The sequence below is a fragment of the Terrapene carolina genome, unplaced genomic scaffold, assembly GCF_002925995.2.
Source record: "Terrapene carolina triunguis isolate 2854851 unplaced genomic scaffold, T_m_triunguis-2.0 Scaffold62, whole genome shotgun sequence".
NCBI lineage: Eukaryota > Metazoa > Chordata > Testudines > Emydidae > Terrapene > Terrapene triunguis.
In genome coordinates, this window is record NW_020664413.1 from 35,460,808 (window position 1) to 35,480,301 (window position 19,494).

Here is a 19,494-nt window from a genome sequence, read left to right on the forward strand (position 1 = left end):
CATTAAAATGTATTACCAGCACGCAAAACGTTAAATTAGAATGAATAAATGAAGACTCAGCACACCATTTCTGAAAGGTTGCTGACCCCTGCTTTACACAGCGTGGGGACTTGGTTTAGATAGTTGTGGGAGAATTAGATTTTTCTTTTTTTATTTTGATGGATAATATTGATGTTTATTTTTAAGCTTTTTTTATTTTTATCAATTTAAATGTTCTCAATTATGGGAAATTATGGAGAGGTCAGACAGTAGGAGCATAAAGAAAACAATTATTTAATAACAGATGTTGAGATTCAAAAAGTTAAAGCTTTATAACCATGAAAACACAAATTATCAACATCACATCAGAATATAAAAATCAAACTCTATCCTTAAATCAAACTGTGCTAGATTCTCAAGCACCATTTTTCTTACTTTGCCTATCTGCACATTTCAGTTATTGTCAATGGAAATATTTTTTCAATGGTTTATGAATGTACCTTGAAAATGACATTTACTGAGAAAAATCTAATCTTTTCAAACCTACTTTTAGAGGAATACATGAAAGGCACCTATTCACACACATCTTAAATCTTCTTTTAAAAAATGCCAGCAGCCCAGTACCAACAACCAGACCTACAATAGTAAAGCACCATAGGTCAGTCATGTTGTTGTATTAAACTGTTCACTGATCCTGAAAAATCGATGACTTCCCCAAAGCAAGAGCTTTGCAAAATGGACAGTTTTTCAACACCACTGCTTGGTGAGCAGCTTACAGAAAAACCTAATGTCGTTGGTTGACTTAAAATTGCATGCTTGTCTTTGTCACATAAACCGGTGAGCCTGCAAATGCTGTATCTATTAAATCTCCTCTTATTCTACCTATCTTTCAGAGACTTTAATAAAGGCAAATACTTTATTCCCCTCTGAAAATACTCCTGGACCAAGGAACTTGTAGGTCACATTTTACCCCTAAGCAAATTTTTGTGACCAAGTTTTATTCCCTAAAAATTGATCTCTAATGAAAACATTCTTCACTTATCATATATAGCATCCAAAGTGTGAAAGGCACTTAACAGTGACAGTTTTGTCAGGACAAAACACCATATTTATAAAGTGCTTTGCTTTTCATCCTAAAAGATCCCAAAGCCTTTTAAAAGCTGAGGCTTTGATCTTGCAAATGTACACAGTGAATCTATATAAGTAACTTTATGCATGTTAGTAGTCCCCCTCCATAAAGTTACTCAAAGCAAAAGTGTTTGTAGGAAAAGGGTCTTGTGCTGTTACACAAGCTACTCAAGGGAATGGTTCATTCACAACTGAAATGCAGGCAGCTCTGGCATGAAACAGGACAACTGTTTCACAGTGCACATGAACACCACAACAGTTTAGGAGGGACCAGAGTGAAGACTGTATCCAATATAAACTGCAGGGAGAAATAAGGCAGGCTGAAGTAATTGTCCAGTTTGGAATTTGGCCATAACACTGAGGCTGAGTCCCGTACACTTGGAGGAAAAAAAAGGTGTCATGGGAATGTTAATGACCACAACTGGTGAGGCCCTCTGTTTTAGAGCCAAATCCTGAGCTTTTGTGCAATTAACAGCTTTGTGCAGGGGACACGCACCAGACTTGGGGAAAACCGAATGCTCCCTTCTCTGGGGGCAGATCACCTCTGCTATAGGATTCCTGCTCTCCCCACTCCCCAAGATATGTGGTGAGATATTTGACCAGTTGATCTACACAGAAATGGACTCATTGGCCATAATGTGACTGCTCCCCAGCCCACCCTGGAATCCCCCTTTTGTTGTGCGTCTGTCTGTGCCCTGCACTGTGCTGCAATGCCTTGAGAACTGTTAAGTCCATGCTTGCAGAGTGAGGGGAGTCACAGAGGCTGCAGTGTTCTCCAATGCAGTTCTCCACTGCAGCACAGAGCAGGGCACAGAGAGACTGCACAACCCTTTGATGCTACAAAACACTGTTCCTTGGGGGCTCCCTCCGGGGCAGCACAGAGGGAGCATTCTGTTTTCCCCAGCTTTGAGGATATCCCCTACAGCAGGGGTTCTCAACCTTTTTCTTGCTGAGGCCCCCCTCAACATGCTATAAAAATGCCAGGGCCCAGTGGGAGTGGGGGCAGGTAACTCAGGGCTCCGGGCCGGGCGATGGGGACCCTTGGGCATAGGCATAGTTTTACTTCTGTTTGGGGGGGAGGGGCAAGAGCTCAGCCCTCAGACCCCCCCAGCCCTCAGAGCCCCCCAGCCTGGAGCCCACTCCTGCACCCCAAACCCTTCATCCCTGGCCCCATCCCAGAGCCAGCGCCCAGAGCCCTCACCCCTTCCCACACCCCAACTCCCTTTCTCAACTTGCAGCCCCCTCCCAGACTCCGAATCCCTCGGCCCCACCACCCAGCCTGGAGCCCCCTTCCACACCCCAAGCCCCTGTCCCAGCCCAGTGAAAGTGAGTGTGGGTGGGGGAGAGCGAGCCACCGAGGGATGGGGAATGTAGTGAGCGGGGGGCGGGGCCTGAGCGGAGGGGCAGGGCAGGGGGCGGGGCTAGGGTGTTTGGTTTTGTGCGATTAGAAAGTTGGCTACCCTAGTCTGGGCTGTGGGGGGACACAACCAAAAAATATAACTCAGTGTGGGGACTCAGGTCAAAAAGTTTGAAAACTGCTCAGGGTGCAGGAAGGGGGGTAATTCAAGGTGCAGGCAGGGGATAGCTTGGGGCTGTGTACAGGTGGGAGTGTTGCTCCCAGCTTCGGGAGGGGGGGTGCTCGGGCTCCCGGCTTCAGCTCCCCCGCTACTCCTAGCTTGTGGGGGGGGGTTGGTTTGCCGGCTTCAGCCCCACACCGCTATTGGCTTCGGGCGTGCTGGTATCAGCCCTGCGCCGCTCCTAGCTGGGGTGGGTTGGGGGCTGCTGCCTTTAGCCCCACGCCGCTCTGCATCTGGCTGCGGCTTCTAAGTTCCCCTTTTGAAGGTAAAAGTAACTGGCTCAGTTTTACTGAAAAAGCAGGAAAAACAAAAAGTTTTGAAGGGAAAGTGCATTTCGTGTTCTTACCGTGAAGGAGTGACACATTTGCAGAGAGTGGTGACAACAGATAAGTCCTGCTAAATATCTCCTGCTCCATAGAGAGTGTTCTATTGCTATTTTGAAAAGCTTCAAGTTCTGCCGAGAGAAATTTTAATCAGGACACACTGAACAGAAATGGTGCTTGCATTTTAACTGAAGTTTTCTTTCTGTGAGTCTGTTTGAGCAGAACTTGTGGGAGAATTGCCAGTCTGGCATGAGATTTTCTCCCTGGTACCAAAACTATATAAAAATCAAATAAAGAACTCATCCCACTTGACTGGCTCCTCACCGAATCACGCCCATCCAGCTGACACGTCTGTTGATGGCATCTGCATGTGGAATTACAAAAACCACCTGAAAACTTTATTGTGAAATGCAAAAAAAGTGCATGTGAGAAAACCATGACCTCACAGAGGAGGGTAAGAAACTACTGCAATGAGCTGCTGTTGTGTGTGTGGGTCTGGTGTTCTGAAGGGATTTCCTCTAATCTTTTAGAAGGGGGCTGCCTTTCTTATTATATCAGAGTGGAAGTAAAATCAGACCATTATTTGCTAGCAAGTGTCAGTGGATTGCATGTTCTATCAATACAATGGTCTGTACCCTGACAAGCTTCTGGGGCAATGTGTCCAATGATCGTTAGTTCCTTGTAAATTTTTGTGTTTAATTAATCATGCCAGTTTTGCATCAGAACTTTAGATGAGCATATTTTCCCTTTCCTACAGCTTTAATTAACAACAGAAAAGAAACTAATGATTGTGCTGCACACTGCCCCATATCCCCTTGATAGTGCAACCCTTCATGTAGGGAATGAGCCTCTGCAGTTCTAACAGTTCAGCTTTTTGGTTGCAGGTGCTAATTATGGTGCGTGTCGCTTATATTGTGCCTACTTCTGCTTTTCCTCTTTTCAGGAGAAGCTCCCATTGACTAACAAGCTCCCATTTTTTTTCCTGCTGAGGTCTTACCCTTAGGTGAAACATTTGTGTTTGCTAAATAAAAAGTGAAGTATCCTTTTAAAAATGTGCTGTGCTATCAGTATTTTGAGAGGACTCCCACAAAATATATCCTTCCCCCACCAGCCTTTATAAGCAGAGGCATAAGTGAGAGCTGGTCAGAAATTTTCGGACGGAACACTTTTCCACTGGAAAATCCCATTCAGTAAAAATTGAAATGTTCTGCGGAAATCAGGGCTGGCTCTGGCTTTTTTGCCGCCCCAGGCAAAAAAGCCTCCGGCCGCCCTCCCCCCCCGAAGGCGGCCGGGGGCAGGGCGGCCAGAGCGCCGGGGGCAGGGCGGTGAGCCCTGGCCGGGGCTCCGCTCTCCCCCCGGCGGCCAGAGCGCAGGGGGCAGGGCGGCGAGAGGGCGGCAAGCCCCGGCTGGGACTCGCCGCTCTCCCCCGGCGGCCGGGGGGAGGGCGCCGGGGGGGGAGGGCGGCCAGAGCGCCGGGGGGGAGGGCGGCAAGCCTGGCCGTGGCCCCACTCTCCCCGGCGGCCGGAGCGCCGCGCCGCCCCCCTCCAGGTGCCGCCCCAAGCACAAGCTTGGTGGGCTGGTGCCTGGAGCCGGCCCTGGCGGAAATGCATCAATTTCAATTAAGTGTTGTTGGAAATGGTTTTGAGGTTCAGGATAGCATTTCTGGTGAGAACCAGAGAGAGAAATGAGTCGTGCTCTCATATTTCATGTTTTGAAAGGCCTCGTTTTTGTTCCTATGTGGAATGAAAACAGATTTCAAAACTTGCAAATACTTTGTAAAATGGAATTGTTGTTTTTCATCAGCCCTAGTATAAGTGCTCTTCCAGAAGGACTCCGCTTTCCCCCATTTAAGCACACATGCTTTATTATAACCTTGACCAAGGAGGAAGGAAACGCCACGCATCCAATAAAGGTATTAAGCTGCATTTTGCTCAAGATGCTTATACTTTGTCCCTGTACTTTATACAGTGTATATGGAGTAATAGCACAGTGTTCAGCTTGCATAATTTGAATGGGAGGATGTGCGGTGAAGACCTTGTTGGGGTGCGGTGGAGTAACTGGCCTGGGAAACTTATGTAAGATACCTGCCATTTGATGCAATCTTGTCCATTCCAAAGTCAAAACAAATTTTGCTCTCCAGAAGTCTCAGTAAGAACCTTAGGGAGACATCCTCTCTGACAGGGATGGTTTAGAGACCAGAGAATGGAAAACTCAGTCAGAGGCAGAGGAATCAGCCCAAGTTTGCCTTCAATGTGCTGGTGGAGAAATCTCCCCAGGGGTTAATGGGCTCCCCCTCCAGCGCAGTGCCGTGCTCCTCTCTCATTCTGTATGAAAGAGGCAGACTACAGTCATGCAGCAGTGCACCGAACCGGTGACTAATTTCAGAGAAAAGGATGTACGTTTTCCAAATAACACACATGATCTCTAAATTGTTAGGGCCAAATCCAATGCCCAGTGCAAAATCTAAGTAACCAGGCTGTGTGCTGGGTACAACTGTAGATGGATAGAGGAATCCTTTTCCCTGGCAGAGTGGCAGCTGAGCTTCTCCACTGCCACAGCTACATTCGCAGGATTGCAGTAGCCATTGGAGCTGCTGATTACCTCCACCCCAGTGTCCTCATCTCTAACCCCATGTCCTGCCCCCAAATGGGAGAGTGGTTGGCACTCACTATGGGGAGTACATCTTTGTTCTGTGCATCTCTGGATTCTTCCCCCTCTGTGCAGCAGGACAAGCCTGGTTCTGCTGCAGGTAGGGCCCTTGGAATCCATGGAGGTAGAGAAAGGATTTGCCCCTTAGCTTCTTTATTCTGAAGGATCTCAAAGCTCTTCCCAAAATGTGTACACGCAGGAATCACTTCACGCCTCACCGAACTAGTGCCATTCCTGGCGTGGGCAGGACGTCTCACAAGTCAGCACCAGTCAGGTGATGGATATACTGCATTCTGCACAAGAACATCGGGGCAATCGTGAATTGTGCTCTGTGAATTGTGTGCTGGGATCCTTATTGTTTATCCCGAGTAGACAGACAGACCCATAGTTTCTAAATGTTGCATGCAAAAGTTGCATCCTGCTCCCCAATACACATAGTAAACTGCAAGGAACTCAGCGTATCTCTCTGAGAGTGGTGAAGGCTGAGTTAACCAGGCTAGGGCTCACACCTGAGCTACAGGGGGGTACAGGTACTACCTGTTGTTTATACCAAAGTAGAGAGCATCAGAACATCATGCACCAGATTTAACACTGGATAAGCAGGCACAACTCCAGTGAAGTCAGTGGACTTACGCTACTGCTAAGTTTGTCTCATGAAGAGTCCTGGTGAATGGACTTTTATTGTTCACATTAAAAAAAACAAACACGTTTTGAAACATTTTCAAATTGGGACCTATTGAATTAAATGGGTCGGCTAAAAAAAAAAAATCGCTGTGTAGGTCGTAGATATCGTTCATAGATTCCTAGGCCAGAAGGGACCATTGTGATCATCTAGTCTGACCCCCTGTGTAACACAGGCCATAGCACTTCCTCAAAATAATTCCTAAAGCATATTTTTTAGAAAAACTTCCAATCTTGAATATCTGTTCAGAAACAAGCCGCCTCTGCTTTTGGCTCATCTGGGAAGCTAGAGTAATTTAGATAGATGTGCCCTCGTTAGTTGCATGGAACAGATTGTTTTATAAAACAAAACATCCTGACAAGTCAGAATATCATCAATTACATATCCCTGAAAGCAATCTGCTCTTTAGAGAGCTGAATTCAAGTGAGGAGAGAAAATCTGCTCTGATCCATCTCTGGAAAGGACAATATGTCTTTTCAAAATAGCAATAGAGAGAGAGAGGGGTGTTGCTTTCCCATATGTACTTTTTTTCTCCTTACCCTTCAGGAAAACAAACCCTGTATAGAAAATAATCAGAGGTTTAACAAAGGGTCCATTTTACACAGGGTTGTTTAGTTGTAATACAGTGGCTTAATTTGTGTTATGTCTTCCTTTATTGGTTGGCCTTAGCAACTTTTGCAGCCTTTTAACTTGCTAATCATCAGTAGAGTTACTGCCATAGTGCAGGTGTTAAGGGATTGTGACTTTGGTGGTTTCTGGTCCTTGCTGGTCTTTGGTCCTTGTATGTAGCCACAGTTCACTACACAGTGGAGGAGATCGATGCATTTCAGGGAAGACTCAAACAAATTCTCCTAATGCATCTGCAGAAGGCAAAATCCCCTGGCCTTTTCTAAGGGTGTAGAAGGCCCCAACCATCATGGAAATACCATGTTCACAGTGTGCTTAGGGACTTGGTAAGCAGTGCATGCTGCAAACCTGGGCCATGCCCCGTGTATTTATGCATAGCATGGATCCACTGGCCCCAAACTCTGCATAGGGGGAGCAGTGGGCTTGGTCCCTGTTCCTGCCCGAAGTCTGCAGTAGCAGCCTTAGGGCTGGTCTATACTTAGCCTCTAGTTCGGCGGCTGGGGATCGAACTTCCGGGTTCGATTTATCGCGTCTGGTCTGGACGCGATAAATCGAACCAGGAAGTGCTCGCCGTCGACTGCGGTACTCCATCTCAACGAGAGGAGTACCGCGGAGTCGACGGGGGAGCCTGCCTGCCCCGTGTGGACCGCGTCTGAACCGCGGTAAGTTCGAAGTAAGGTATGTCGACTTCAGCTACGTTATTCACGTAGCTGAAGTTGCGTACCTTACTTCGACTTGGGGGGTTAGTATAGACCAGGCCTTAGAGTGATTCCATGCTGGCTACTTCAGATTGGGCTCAGACATTTCCCTGACAGCACAAGCCTGTTTTTCAGGCTGTGGGCTCTGTTAAGAGGATTTGGCCGGTAATGAGGAGCGAGGAGTCCCTTATTAGTAGGAGTTAGAGTCAAGATGGAGTGGTTCCAACTGTGTTCAACAAATGCATTGCATAAAAATATCAGAAACGTACTGGTCTGATTCTCTTCTTGCTAATGCTGATGTAACCGATGCAAACCTGGTGTAATTGATGGGAGAATCATGCCCTCTGTGCTTAACACAAATGGGGTAACAGAGAGTGTTACCCAGTATTGATACAGTGGGGCTGTGTTTTATGGAAAGATAGTTTTTTTAGAGGAATAAAATGTTAGTCATTGAAATGCAGTATAGCTAGACCCCCCCCCCCCAAAAAAGTGTCATTACTTTACCAAGACAGGAAGGAGATATGAAAAAAGTTCATGTGAGACTAAGAAATCACACTAGTAAATCAGAAACTGAAAATAATTCACATCTCTGAGCTCCTGGGAGATGTCTCAAGGTCACAGAACAGATAGGTCACTTGTCTCAGTCTAGTTAAATTGAAAGGTTTAAATTAAAAATTGAACAACGTTCAGAAACCTTCCTGCCATACGGAGCAACACTCAAAACATATTGTCTGTAAATGGAATTATGGTTTTATCATTTGTTAGGAGTAGTCCATTTAAAAAAAAATCCAAATATATATGCTACCAATTGCTACTGTTTTCCTGGGTCTATTTATCTCTCTCTGCTGAGACTTCTGCATTATGCTTGTGACTCTTATGGTAGGCTTAATAATGATAAACACAGGATTAAAATTGTATATATTTAAGATGATTTTTCATGTGTTAAGAGTCTAATATGGGGTTAGAATTTTTTACATGTATAATCTGGTCCCAAACCCATTGTAACATTAATTGAACACGAATTCAGTGGATGGATTTTGTTGCAGTCTGTGGCAGGAAATACAATAGAGCTAGATAATAGCTACTGTGTTGTCTTCCAGCACTGAAAAGTAATGTGCTAATTAATTTATAGTAGACTTTCCATCTCATATCTCAGTCTGAAAAAGAAGTTGGTTGCTCCTCCATTTTTAGGACTCTTTCTTAATGTCCTGCATGGCTTTGGTTTACTCCATAGTTAAAATGGAGAAAGGATGGTCACAACTTTCCTGTGTAAAAATCTTGGGGTTGGTATCTTGTGCCATAGAATAAAAACATTAGATTTCTGGTTAAATGGATGAGGGTATGAATAGGACACGTAGAGTGAAAAAGGTACAACCTGAACAAATTAGTTCAATAATTAACAATAATTTTGGATTGTTTAAAGAAAACCCCTTTCTATAAACTGGGTAACGTGTACAGTTGGTCAACTAATAATTGTCTTTTTTTTTTTAAAGTTGTTTTATTTTTCAAATTACTTGAATACTTTCTTCAATCCCCCATTTATATAAACTATCGGTATGTGAATTTTTTTAATAAAATGTTTATATAATGTACATTTGCACAGCTCTGCTAGTGTATATTGTATCACTGCCTTCTACTGGACAGAATGCAAACAGCATAATTGTCATAGAACCTACACTGCTAAAAAAGTCAGAGATCATTTTTGAGCACCTTTGGACTAGCAGGATCTAACCTCTATCTTTAATGTTGCTGATAAACTCCAAAAAGGCCATGTGTACAGAACAGTGACTACAGGTGGCTACTGTTTTTTTTTTTTATTATTTTTAATTTTAGAAGCACTGTATCAAGATCCTACAAGAGAGCTTTATGTTATGCCACTAACATTTAAAGTGCATAAATTAATAATGAAGGAATTCTTAATTTCCTTATTGTAACTAGAGAGTCCTAAGAAATATGCCCAGCTTTTTATCCTGGTTTAGAGAACTTTTTTCTTCCTTCTCTTCTGTCACATCCCTTCTTTTAAAGAAATACTAATATTATGGAACTTGGATAATATGTTTTTCAACAAGAACAATAAGGAACAGTAAGTACATAATAGGAAGCTTTATATTTAGTTTAATTAAAGAGACACCTTGGTGTGTGAGTTTTGAATTGAAAAAAACCAACCTGAAGTGCTGTCTAACCATAGAGTTGTGTAGTTAGGCAGTACATTTGCCCTAAATGTGGTCTGGGAGAGTTGTACCTTGGACCATCTGGGAATCCCCTAATTGCAAGTACAGGGAAAAACTACATATGGAGTCAGATGGAAGATCTGTAGGTGAAAACTGGCCCTGTGTCCCACCTATAGAAAGCTAGGGGAAAGCGTTACCTGGGTACTTGAAAATACCATTAAAATGTATCTTTGTTGAATGAAATTACTGGCATAATTAGACCCCTCATGGCAGCAGATGAATTGTATGTACTGCAGAGCAATTAACAATATATAGTATTTGTTTTATGCAGGGCTCTGACCTAGATGCCTTGCATAAACAGTCTAATCAATAACCCCATATTTGCGAAATTGTTTGAAGATGAGTAGATTGTCAGGTGGTGAAATCATTTATAGCTCTTGGAAGGTCTGAAATGGAAGTTGTACTTCAAGATAGGATCTTAATTTTTGTGACCCCACAATAAAACATCTCTCTGCCACAAGTCACATTTTGTAACGGAAGTTTTATGAGTATTATGTATAGGCATTGGGAGAACAAGTGCTCCATAAAGTCAGATTCATTTTATTTGACAACCTTTAAGCCCCATCAACAGATGAGTCTGTAGTTTAATACGTTACAGAAAATCATATTGGAAGAATCAGGATATTTCTTCCCCAGGCCTTTCCCCCCTTTGATTATCTAAAATTATTTGTTAAATACAGATTTCGCTACTGCTAATGAACATCAGTACCAAAGGATTATGAGGTTCAATACGAACATTTCTAGTTAACCCTGGGATTCAAATCATGTAATTTGTGGCGATAAGTGACACTAAGATAAGAGGGGTTAGAGCAACTAATAAGGATCACTGTTACCCAGTAGAAGGAAATGAGAGAGATTCACATAAGCCAACCATATCCTTATGGTGAGGCATACCTGTTTGTTTTTAAAAACAAAACCTTGTTCTTTGTGCAGTGACATTGGGTGAGATTCTCAGTGGTGTAGACTGTACCAGTTTACATCAGCACAGGAACTGGTCCATTCATATTTCTGCAGAAGAATTTTTTAGAGATATCTCTCCAGCTCACCAGGAGGGATGTTTATCACCATGACATGCACTGTAATCATAAGACTGTGGAAAAGCAGCTTTCAGAATACAAAATGTGGCTATGGCATCTGTTATTTAAGGGTCCAATTCTCCAATTTTTATTCAGGCAAAGCTTTCAGTGAATTCAGGGGGAGCTTTGACAGAGTACAGACTGCAGGGTTGCTGTCTGTTGACAAGGAAGACATTCTTGTCTCCCCTTATTCAAGCATTGTGGCTGTTATAGTCTGTGAAGGGAAAGTGATATTTATTTAGCTCCTTCCAGAGCAGCAATGAACAAGGACATAAAGAAGAGAAAGCAATCACTTCCCTCCTTCCTTCTGCTTCTTTTCCCCCCTTCTCAAAACCAGAACTTCATTCCTCTAGCTCAGCAATTTTAAAGTGCAAGAAGATCAAAAACGAGAAGGAGTTATTGAAAAGTGAAGTTTATCAAATGCAATTCTGTTTATTTTCTTCTGGGGAAATATTTCCCCATGTTCACAATCTAGTGAAGACCCTAATTTTGCTGCAGGTATTCTGGGTGTGTATAAGAACAATACATATTAATGATGCTGTTTTGTAGGAGTATGTGACATATTCAAAGTCACTTTATGTCCCTTCTATTTCCTGCATTCTGTAAAGCTTTTTTGGTACTATGGTAAATAGCTATGAGATGTTACCTACATAGGAGTCAAAGTGCAAGCTGGGACTGCCCTCAGGTATTAAACAGTACCTGTAAAATACTTGACATATTTAAACTGAGTGCAAAATAATTTTGGAATGCAGAGGCCGAGTGCTTCCCACTCTGACACTGTACACTGAGCTCAGGTCTGCATTATCTGAACTGATAGTAAAAACAGTTCGGCTGGCTACTGTGAATGAGCCAGACTGCTTTTAAAACAAAGTTAGAATCCATGGTCTGGACTTGGTTTAAATGTGGTTTCACCTCCATTCTGGTCTGAGGCTTAATTTGGTACATAATGGGCCAAATTCTCCTTTCATTTACCCTAGTGCAACCTCACTGACATTAATTGAATTGAGAATTTGGCTTGCAATTACCTTGGACTCTCAGGATTAAAAGAAGGGAGAGAGTGGGCTAGATTCTGATGTCTTATTCGCATTGCACTGTACTGGACTCTGAGTCAGCCCACTGACTTATTGGAATTATAGTAGAACCTCAGAGATACAATCACCTCGGGAATGGAGGTTGTTCGTAACTCTGAACAAAACGTTATCGTTGTTCTTTCAAAAGTTTACAACTGGACATAGATTTAATACAGCTTTGAAAGTTTACTATGCAGAAGAAAAATGCTGCTTTTAGCCATCTTAATTTAAATGAAAGAAGCACAGAAACAGATTCCTTACCTTATCAAATCTTTTTTAGAACTTTCCCCTTTTTAGTAGTTTACGGTTTACACAGTATTGTACTGTACAGTACTCGTTTTTTTGGTCTCTGCTGCCTGATTGCATACTTCTGGTTCCCAACGAGGTGTGTGGTTGAACAGTCAGTTTGTAACTCTGGTGTTCATAACTCTGAGGTTCTACTGTACTTATGGAGTAAGGTGCCACACAGCAATTGTAAAAGTGGCAGAATCTGCCTTCACTGAATAACAGAATACATTCATTTGGGAAAACACTGGCATTAGAATTTTTAAGCTTGAACTCTGATGTTTGGTTTAGGAATACAGGTTAAAGCTTTATCACAAAGAACATAGTGATGACATGCAGATCACTGATAAAGCTTTTTTTTTTTTTTTAAGGCAGCTGACAGCATAAATTTAGGACACCACTGGTTAAACTTTATAAACATTTTAACCTTGGAAAACAGGGCATAATCTGCAATGGAGGCAAAAGTGAGAGAGGTGCAGTTTGAATTCCTTGACTTTTTTTGGTAGCAAAACACTGCAGTAAAAAGCTCTTAAATGTCACTAGATGCTCCAAATGCACATGAGTAAAGAGCACACACATAGCTGGGTGAAAAATTTTGGATGAATAGTGTATTTGTTGAAAAACACAGTTTCGGTTGATTCAAAACTCTTCATGAATTTGCCAAATAGTTTTCAACCAAATTTGTTTTTATTGGTTAGATTCACAAAATGCCTGGAGAAGGAGAAGGAAGAAACAACACTGCCTATCTTGTGACGTTTAGCCCGATAGTTAGGACACTCACTTGGATGTACGAGACCTGTGTTCAGTTTTCCACTCCTCTTCACGTTGTTCAGGGTTTTGAACTTGGAAAGTGCCCCAACCACTGGGCTATAGATTATTCTGAGTTAGGGCTTTCTTAACAGCAGTGCCGGAACAGGGGGGGCAGAGGGCCATGGCTCCATCATTTTAAAACGTGGGAGGGATATGCCCTCCCACTTGTTACCTGCCTTAAGGGTGAGCGATGGATGGGGGGAGAGGAGTGAGTGTGGGTGGGGCCTCAGCACGAAGAGGCAGAGCGAGGGCAGGGCCATGGTTTGGGCACTGGTGGGCCCCCCCCCCACATTTCTAGGGACTTCTGGCTCTCCTGTTTCTTAATCTCTTCCGTTGAAGCTGTTCTACTTTGTAATAATTTAAATACTTATTGCAGTAGGACCCTAACCCTAATCACATGCCGTAGAGTGATTCTTACTTTCTCTCTGTGTCCCAAAGCCTATTCAAGTATTTTTATAAAAAAATCAATTATTCACCCAGCTCTTCCTGCACACATGTGGATTGTTGTACACAAATATTTAACATTGCAGGTATGCAATGCAAAACACTACTGTTAGATTTGCAGTAATCCCTTCATGTTACCATTTTTAATACATGAATTTAGTCCCCAATTTTAGATTAACAATCCATTATTAAATTTCATAAACATGCTTTAACTTTCTCAAGAGCAGGGGAATAAAAACGAGGCCATGCCAGGATAGAGACCATCGTGAAATTTTAAGCTTTAACAAACTCACTTTTTGCCATATATGCTTTCGTAGCAGCCAAATAGCAAACCATGCCTTGAGTGATTTAGACAGCAACAGACTGTGTACACTGTACAACTTCCCAGAATGTCTTGCTGTCCTTTGTGGAAACGTTCTATAGAATTTAGGCATGAAACCAATAGAGGCTATAGAAATTACGTATTTGCTAAGGAAATTATGAAAGTTTGTCAGGCACTCAGACACTGCAGTAATGGGGGCTGAACACATTCCTAAAGTAGTTCCTGTTTCTTTTGTGGCTGTAATAAGCACAGTAGAAATGTATTTTTTCCCTTTATTTCAGTCCCTTGTTTTTAAAGATCAAAGAAAATTTCCTGATCTAGAGCATATATCCTGTCTTGGACAGTGCGCGTAACTGAACGTTAGGCTCCTCTTTTTTTAATTTTAGGCTAATAATCTGGTCGCCCTTTACTATATTTCCCCCCAGCATATTAATTAGCAAGGCTGTCATTTTAAGATTGTATTTCCAAGTGGCTCACAGAGAGTTCTGTGAAGATCATATTGGTATGAAGCTTGCTGGAGTTACACCTTGTAAAGTTTTAGTCCCTCTGGCTATTTTAACCAGCTTTTGACTCTTACAAATTGAACACATTTTTGCGTCATATACTCTCTGCAGTGCAATACTTTGCCATCTGATTTACATTATCTCAGAACAATGTCATTTCTTCACGCACCTGAGAGGTAGGTAGTGAAAAGCCAGCTTTGGCACTTATAATCAACCAAGAGACTTTACTGAAGGGAAAAAATAACTTTTCAAATGTTTAGAAAATCTGTCTTTGAAATGAACTTATTTTTATTTGTACTTAGTTTTGTGTCTCTGGATGCTGCCATCAGCAATTAAGGCTCAGAGGCCTGGTCTACACTAACACCCCAATTCGATCTAAGGTACGCAACTTCAGCTACGTGAATAACGTAGCTGAAGTCGACATATCTTAGTTCGAATTTACCGCGGTCCACACGCGGCAGGCAGGCTCCCCCGTCGACTCCGCGGTACTCCTCTCGCTGAGGTGGAGTACCGCAGTCGACGGCGAGCACTTCCTGGTTCGAATTATCGCGTCCAGACCAGACGCGATAAATCGAACCCGGAAGTTCGATTGCCAGCCGTCGAACTACCGCGGTAGTGTAGACATACCCAGAGTGTATTCCTTTGTGAGCCTGACAAGTGAAAAAGTTGTCCCATTCTTTTTATTTTGATTCGACCCACAGTCCTTCTCTATTTTGTCTCTATTTATAAATGATGCCTCTTTTGAAGGGTTTTATAAAATTAGCTTGGATGCTGATTGACTTTCCCTTTGGTTTCCTTGTGAAGTTAATCTCATCTGGTTTTGTGCCTTCTCTTAGGGCAATCAAAATAATTAATTTCTTTAATTTTAAATGGTTTTTAGTATAATTCCTGAATTCAGATGCTAAGATTCCCAGCCTCTCGGAAAAGTAGCATCTTTAGCAAGAAATAAGAGGATGTCTACAGAAGCTTTGAAAACATATATTAGAGGTGGGAAATAAAGTTTCTGAAATAAATATCCACATGAGTTTTGTTATATTCTCAACTGCATTTAGCTGATCAGATAAGTGGTAGTCAGCATTGCTTTTATTCCATCTGTGTCTGGCTAGAGAATGCAACCTTTTCCCCCTTTCCTTTGTCAACTATGCCTTTGTCACCTTGAGCTTGAATACTGCAAGACTCTTTACTTGGGCTGCACCTTAAAACCATTTGGGAAATGAGGCTCATCCAGAATGTGGCTGCACATCTGCTCAGTGGAGTTTCTCGATGGAGTTTCTCATATGAGACAAGTGCTCTGTATTCTGCATTAGCTCTCTGTTGGTTTTCACTAGGGCTGTCAAGCGATTAAAAAAATTAATAGTGATTAATCGCACAGTTAAACAATAATAAATACCATTTATTTAAATATTTTTGGATGTTTCCTGCATTTTCAAATATATTGATTTCAATTGCAACACAGAATATAAAGTGTACAGTGCTCACTTTATATTTATTTTTGATTACAAGTATTTGCACTGTAAAAAAAACCCCAAAAGAAATAGTATTTTTCAGTTCACCTAATACAAGTACTGTAATGCAATCTCTTTATCATGAAAGTTGGACTTACAAATTTGGAATTATGTAAAAAAACTGCATTCAAAAAGAAAACAATGTAAAATTTTAGAGCCTGCAAGTCCACTTAGTCCTACTTCTTGTTCAGCCAATCGCTCAGACAAACAAGTTTGCTTACATTTGCAGGAGATAATGCTGCCGGCTTCTTGTTTACAATGTCACCTGAAAGTGAGAACAGGCGTTCTCATGGCACTGTTGTAGCCGGTGTCACAAGATATTTGTATGCCAGATGCACTAAAGATTCATATGTCCCTTCATGCTTCAACCACCATTCCAGGAGACATGCGTCCATGGTGATGACGGGTTTTGCTCGATAACAATCCAAAGCAGTGCGGACTGACACATGTTCATTTTCATTATCTGAGTCAGATGCCACCAACAGAAGATTGATTTTTTTTTTTTTTGGTGGTTCGGGTTCTGTAGTTTCCACATCAGAGTTTTGCTCTTTTAAGACTTCTCAAAGCATGCGTCACACTTCATCCCTCTCCGATTTCGGAAGGCACTTCAGATTCTTAAACCTTGGGTTGAGTGCTATAGCTATCTTTAGAAATCTCACATTGGTACCTTCTTTGCATTTTGTCAAATCTGCAGTGAAAGTGTTCTTAAAATGAACAACATGTGCTGGGTCATCATCCGAGACTGCTATAACATGAAAATATATGGCAAAATGCTGGTAAAACAGAAAAGGGGCCATACAGTTCTCCCCCAAAGAGTTCATTCACAAATTTAATTAACACATTATTTTTTGAGCGTTATTGGCATGGAAGCGTGTCCTCTGGAATGGTGGCCGAAGCATGAAGGGGCATACGAATGTTCAGCATATCTGGCACGTAAATATCTTGCAATGTCTGCTACAAAAGTGCCATGCAAATGCCTGTTCTCACTTTCTGGTGACGTAAATAAGAAGAGGGCAGCATTATCTCTTGTAAATGTAAACAAACTTGTTTGTCTTAGCGGTTGGCTGAACAAGAAGTAGCACTGAGTGGACTTGTAGGCTCTGAAGTTTTACATTGTTTTGTTTTTGAGTGAAGTTATGTAACAAAAAAAATCTACATTTGTAAGTTGCACTTTCACCATAAAGAGAATGCACTGCAGTACTTGTCTGAGGTGAATTGAAAAATACGTTTTTTTTGTTTATCATTTTTACAGTGCAAATATTTGTATTAAAAATACACTTTGATTTCAGTTACAGCACAGAATACAATACATATGAAAATGTAGAAAAACATCCAAAATGTTTAATACATTTCAATTGGTATTCTATTGTTTAACAGTGCGATTAAAACTGTGATGAATGGTGATTGATTTTTTTAATCGCGATTAATTTTTTTGAGTTAATCGCGAGAGTTAACTGCGATTAATCAACAGCCCTAATTTTAACCTATAAAGTTCTAAATGACCTGATATCTGACCATCTAAATATTTGTCTAGACTAGAGGATTTTAGTGTTTGTTTGTAACCATGCACAAGTATTACCAGCATGGCTGCAGTTGCATTTATTCCAAGCAGTTTACACCATTGTTGCATTCTGCCCCAGGAATCTACATCATGGGCAGTGCCTGTACAGACTGAAAGCCTGATGTTTCAGTGGCACCAGTGCTATTGACCCTCCAAGCGCAATCCTACAAGTCTGTTGTTAAGGCTTTGAATGAGTTCTCTGACAAAGGCTTTGGAGCAGTTCTAATATATCTCTTGTAAATGATAAATGCTTCACTGTAGATATACAACTTATATTTTACAAGTAGAAAATGAGTCAAGGCAGAAGAGCTACAGCTCCACTCTCCTCTCCCTTGAACTCAATGGTGAAACTCCCATTGACTTTGCTGTTGAGGGATCAGATCCTAAGGCAATGTATTTACACTGCCTGTAGCCTTGGGTCTCCTCCTGGTTGATGCTGCAGCCACTGGCAATATGATTAGAACATGATTCCTACAACTGATTCAGATTTTATCCAAACTAATAAATATAAGAGAAAATGCATGTCAAATTATAAAATATGGAAATTAAGTGACCACACTGGGGGTTTCTTTTAAGTCCATGAATACCTACCAAAAATGACTTCAGACTCTAGCATTTGCTTTCAGATGCAAATGTTGCAGGATGAAATATGAATTTTTTGTGACAGAACTATTCCTCAGAGCACCATGAAAGTGTAAATGTAAACAACCTATTTTGAATGCATATTTCTTCTGACTCACTTTCTATTTACTTTAGATTTTTTTTTAAAGGAGGCACATGCTGTGAACTTGTGAACCTATTAAAGGTTGAACTAGAATCTGAAACCAATCTGTTTTCTTTAACCAACATCATTGCTGTGATCAGTGCAATGAGATTTATTCTTCATCATCTATGTTATCTTTAGGAAAACACAATTTCTGCTCAAAACAGTCTTTGCATGGTGTTTAAATATTGATAAGAATTCCACATTTGCTCGCGAGAGCCTGCAATCATATTCAGGGGTATAAACACAGAGCTATTTCTTATCTACTTAGTGTGCTGTTTTTTGTTACTTTGTTGAATTTTTAGGATATTATGAAAAGTCTTTAAAGGGAAACTGAGAACAATTCAGTATATTCAAACACAAAGCAGCTAGAAGCTTGGGGAATGGGATAGTTTCGGTGAGGGGCAGTGGAATACAGCTCTTACCTCAATTATTTATTATTATTTGTATCATTGTAATGCGTAGGAGCCCCAGTCATGGACCAGGCACCATTTGTGCTAGGTCCAGTACAAACACAGAACAGAAAAATGATCCCAGCTCCAAAGAGTTTACAATCTAAGAGAAAGCTTACAATCTGAGATCTGTGATTTACATTTGAACCATTTAAGTAGTGTCCTGAAATCCATCTAAGTAGTTTTTTTGCACTGGGATATATTTTTCAGTGCCTGGATTTTAGCCAGATGACTTAACGCAGCCTTGTGTGAGCAATGGAATAACTCCAGGAATATTTTCCTCTTTATTTGCAAGGATGTTATTAGGTGAAATGCAGAGCTCATCATAAAGTATATATAATTGTAGTCTTTCTGAGCATGTTAACAGTTGGACTTGAGCTTGTAGGAGGAGATGAACTTTGAGCCATGTAAGAAACTCCATTAATAGAACTCATTAATATGAACAATTTATCTTAAATACATGGAATGTTCCCATTCCTTAGCTATGGAGCTACATAGCTAATCTTTATGTATATTATGCAAAATGGGTTTTATGTAAAAGGAACTATTTAGAAGCTATGCAGAATTATTGATTGGTTTTAACCAGGGCCAGCCTTACTGGTGGGCGACATGGTCAGGTGGGTGCTCCTGGGCTGCCAGAGCAGGGGTGACTGTGGGCAAGCCCAGGACTGGAACCCTGGCCAGCCGGGCGGGGGGGAGGGCAGTGCCGCCCAGAGCTGCCAGCCTGGCGGGGAGGTCCAGGCAGCAGGGCTCGTCCCTGCGGAGCCAGTGGGCCAGCCCCAGGGCCCCCCCATTCCCACAGCAGGGAT

The 19,494-nt window shown here is 41.8% G+C and overlaps 1 protein-coding gene across 1 annotated transcript in view; it reads left to right on the plus strand.

Moving 5' to 3' along the window:
* CERS6 (ceramide synthase 6) overlaps positions 1–19,494 on the plus strand; it is a 216,100-nt gene that overhangs the window by 49,933 nt on the left and 146,673 nt on the right. The window lies entirely within an intron of this gene.